The sequence below is a fragment of the Schistocerca cancellata genome, chromosome 1 (genome assembly GCF_023864275.1).
Source record: "Schistocerca cancellata isolate TAMUIC-IGC-003103 chromosome 1, iqSchCanc2.1, whole genome shotgun sequence".
NCBI classification, from domain to species: Eukaryota; Metazoa; Arthropoda; class Insecta; order Orthoptera; family Acrididae; genus Schistocerca; species Schistocerca cancellata.
This window is the reverse complement of record NC_064626.1, coordinates 869,418,184-869,422,603: the sequence shown is the minus strand read 5'-3', so window position 1 is coordinate 869,422,603 and position 4,420 is coordinate 869,418,184. Positions and strand designations below refer to the sequence as shown.

At 45.5% G+C, this 4,420-nt stretch overlaps 1 non-coding gene across 1 annotated transcript; it reads right to left on the bottom strand.

The window, feature by feature from the left end:
* Positions 1–427: 427 nt before the first annotated feature.
* Positions 428–502, bottom strand: Trnat-ugu (transfer RNA threonine (anticodon UGU)). Its single transcript has one exon. It is a non-coding gene; the product is annotated as a tRNA-Thr (tRNA).
* Positions 503–4,420: the final 3,918 nt, after the last annotated feature.

Genomic DNA, 4,420 nt, shown 5'->3' with positions numbered 1-4,420 from the left:
TACATCCTGAGAGACTGAGAGTTTAATAAATTCAGCATCTTGCACTTTGAGGTGCAGCTCTTACTCCAGAAAGTTTAGTAAATTCCCGTTTCGTTGGTCAAAGAAAGAGGACAATGTATTACATCCGTGAAAGGCATGGTTGAAAAGGTCAAATGCAGAATCGAAATTGAAAGAATTACTGGAGTGCCAAACTCTTGCTGATTTCTTTCTTCCCAGTTTATCGAAGTACAAGTTATTGTACTCCCTCCACCCGTTAGGAGAACAAGAACGTCAATGTCCTCGCTGACGAATGCAATGCTGTCAGAGTCAGCAACTTGGGAAATAGCAATTTCAACAATTAACGAGTACACATCTAATTACAATGAAATGAACACCCTTAGCTGCTTACAGGCGTTGACATACGTCAACGGGGACAGATGAAAATGTGTGTCCTGACAGGGACTCGAACCCGGGACCTTCTGCTTACATGGCAGACGCTCTATCCGTCTGAGCCACCGAGGACACAGAGGATAGTGCGACTGCAGGGATTTATCTCTGGCACGCCTCCCGCGAAACCCACATTCTCAACGTATTGTCCCACACTACATTCGTAGTGCCCCCGCTCATTATACTCATTACTCGCGGCGCGTTGCCGATTCCCGTAAGAGTTCGGGCTCTGTTTGTGCATTCGCACAGAGGAAGAAGATGGTCAAATGGCTGGTGAGCCTTACCAATAATATATATATATATACTAAGTACACATCTTATTGTGCCTGTAGTACTTGAATACCTTCACCCTCAAAATTAAGCGATTCCTTTTGCTCTCATTTGCGAGGAGCGTCTCCTGTGCAACTGATGCATTATCATCTTCATCGAAAATGACCTCCAATAAAGAAACTGGTGTCTTTAAAAAACGAGATCCTTCAGAAAACTTTGTTCCCCTTTGCGAAGTCTCACTTGGGTAGCCATCAAATATAACTGTGGTTTTGGATCTATTGTGTTTTCTTTAATAGGTTTCATATTACATACAAATATCTCCCAGCTTTTCTTAGAAGTGCCAAACAACCTTTGGAGCAGGTGGCCACCATCCACTACAAAGTTTATTATTTTTGGGCACTTCATTTTGTTGGAGAAGTGTGAATGTTTCATAGAGAGATGATTTTGTACCTACATTTAGTCTATCTTCTGTGAACAACGGTATGTGGTATGGGGAAAGTTCCGATGAGAAATGGAACTCTATAATTATATATTAGATTGCTTGATAACACACAGTCTGTGAAACAATTTTAATGAGCATATGGTAGGAATCCTCTTCTTCCCCATATTTGGAGCCTTCGTACAGGATGCAGATGTTACAACCTTGAGGTTGCCATGAAATGAGATGTTTCTAAAGTCTGTAACACTATCGGCCCTTACCAATAATGTTAATCTTCTGTGACAGTTCATAGCCTGACTGTGACTCTACCTAATGGCAAGAAATCATACGATGATTTTGTAATAGGAAAGTTAGTGAAACAGTGACAACAGCATACCACAGAGATTTTGAACTGAAGTTCTACCAATACGAAAGTAAACTGTAATAATTTATACATGTGGTAATCAGCCTAATTAGGCACCAAAGGCTTTACTTTCATTTATCACATAAGATAGTAGCTTATGGGATCCCTTAAACTGGTATGGTTTGAAGAACTATAATCAATTTTAAATCATAACACAAAGTTAATGTAATGGTAAATATCTTTAGTAACAACTTTAAGTCTAATGAATAATGCAAAATAAGTTCAATAGTTAATAAAGGAACCTAGAAACTAATCTCTCATTGGACTCCAAGTCACACTGGTTTTGTCAATGACTGCACAAATTGGAAACCACTTTGAAACAACATATAAAAAGAAACAAACGATTACTAGCTTACAAACCTGTTCAAAGTGAAATAATACTGCTGTTTTTTTATAACTTTTACTTGCAGACAACTCTAAGTACTTTATATTTTTGTCATTGATTATTTTAATAGCAGCTTCTTATTTAATGAAAATCTTTCTTTGTGAACATACTTTAGAAAACTTTAAGATGGAAAATTGTGTGGAGTAAATCATTTCATACTGTACAGAACTGGCGAAACCTCATAATCCACAAAGTTAACGGAAAATGGAAAATGTTTTACTGCCAAAATAATCAGTTTAATAGAAACAGGATACTTGGTATTAGTTCACTTGGAAAGGACCCTGCCTAGGAATGTGACTGGGATAAACACGGGTGCGAGCACGTAATTTAGAGGTTCCACAAAATATTATTGTTCAATACATACTAACCGGTCCATTGGATGTACATACACTCCTGGAAATGGAAAAAAGAACACATTGACACCGGTGTGTCAGACCCACCATACTTGCTCCGGACACTGCGAGAGGGCTGTACAAGCAATGAGCACACGCACGGCACAGCGGACACGCCAGGAACCGCGGTGTTGGCCGTCGAATGGCGCTAGCTGCGCAGCATTTGTGCACCGCCACCGTCAGTGTCAGCCAGTTTGCCGTGGCATACGGAGCTCCATCGCAGTCTTTAACACTGGTAGCATGCCGCGACAGCGTGAACGTGAACCGTATGTGCAGTTGACGGACTTTGAGCGAGGGCGTATAGTGGGCATGCGGGAGGCCGGGTGGACGTACCGCCCAATTGCTCGACACGTGGGGCGTGAGGTCTCCACAGTACATCGATGTTGTCGCCAGTGGTCGGCGGAAGGTGCACGTGCCCGTCGACCTGGGACCGGACTGCAGCGACGCACGGATGCACGCCAAGACCGTAGGATCCTACGCAGTGCCGTAGGGGACCGCACCGCCACTTCCCAGCAAATTAGGGACACTGTTGCTCCTGGGGTATCGGCGAGGACCATTCGCAACCGTCTCCATGAAGCTGGGCTACAGTCCCGCACACCGTTAGGCCGTCTTCCGCTCACGCCCCAACATCGTGCAGCCCGCCTCCAGTGGTGTCGCGACAGGCGTGAATGGAGGGACGAATGGAGACGTGTCGTCTTCAGCGATGAGAGTCGCTTCTGCCTTGGTGCCAATGATGGTCGTATGCGTGTTTGGCGCCGTGCAGGTGAGCGCCACAATCAGGACTGCATACGACCGAGGCACACAGGGCCAACACCCGGCATCATGGTGTGGGGAGCGATCTCCTACACTGGCCGTACACCACTGGTGATCGTCGAGGGGACACTGAATAGTGCACGGTACATCCAAACCGTCATCGAACCCATCGTTCTACCATTCCTTGACCGGCAAGGGAACTTGCTGTTCCAACAGGACAATGCACGTCCGCATGTATCCCGTGCCACCCAACGTGCTCTAGAAGGTGTAAGTCAACTACCCTGGCCAGCAAGATCTCCGGATCTGTCCCCCATTGAGCATGTTTGGGACTGGATGAAGCGTCGTCTCACGCGGTCGGCACGTCCAGCATGAACGCTGGTCCAACTGAGGCGCCAGGTGGAAATGGCATGGCAAGCCGTTCCACAGGACTACATCCAGCATCTCCACGATCGTCTCCATGGGAGAATAGCAGCCTGCATTGCTGCGAAAGGTGGATATACACTGTACTAGTGCCGACATTGTGCATGCTCTGTTGCCTGTGTCTATGTGCCTGTGGTTCTGTCAGTGTGATCATGTGATGTATCTGACCCCAGGAATGTGTCAATAAAGTTTCCCCTTCCTGGGACAATGAATTCACGGTGTTCTTATTTCAATTTCCAGGAGTGTATTTAGATAACAATTCTGCTAAAGGTCTTAGTGATTGTGGCAAATTACAGTGACTATAAAATTGGGAGTAAAGCAACCATAGTTCTTGATGTTAGCCACGCCCTGTATAGCTCTTCTTGTGGTCAATTTTGGTAAACATTTTTGGAAAGCAGTGATCAATTAATTGTTATATTTTGACTAAAGTTCAGTCTTGATCACTCATGTATGTTTTAATGATATAGGTAACCGGTTTCGGTTCTTTCTACAGAACCATCATCAGACCCATGGCTCCCTTAGGATGGTAGACAGAGCTCTCCTCGCTGCTACGCAGTCATGGACCTTGCCGCTGGTGGGGAGGCTTGCGTGCCTCAGCGATACAGATGGCTGTACCGTAGGTGCAACCACAACGGAGAGGTATCTGTTGAGAGGCCAGACAAACATGTGGTTCCTGAAGAGGGGCAGCAGCCTTTTCAGTAGTTGCAGGGGCAACAGACTGGATGATTGACTGATCTGGCCTTGTAACATTAACCAAAACGGCCTTGCTGTGCTGGTACTGCGAACGGCTGAAAGCAAGGGGAAACTACAGCCGTAATTTTTCCCGAGGACATGCAGCGCTACTGTATGATTAAATGATGATGGCGTCCTCTTGGGTAAAATATTCCGGAGGTAAAATAGTCCCCCATTCGGATCTCCGGGCAGGGACTACT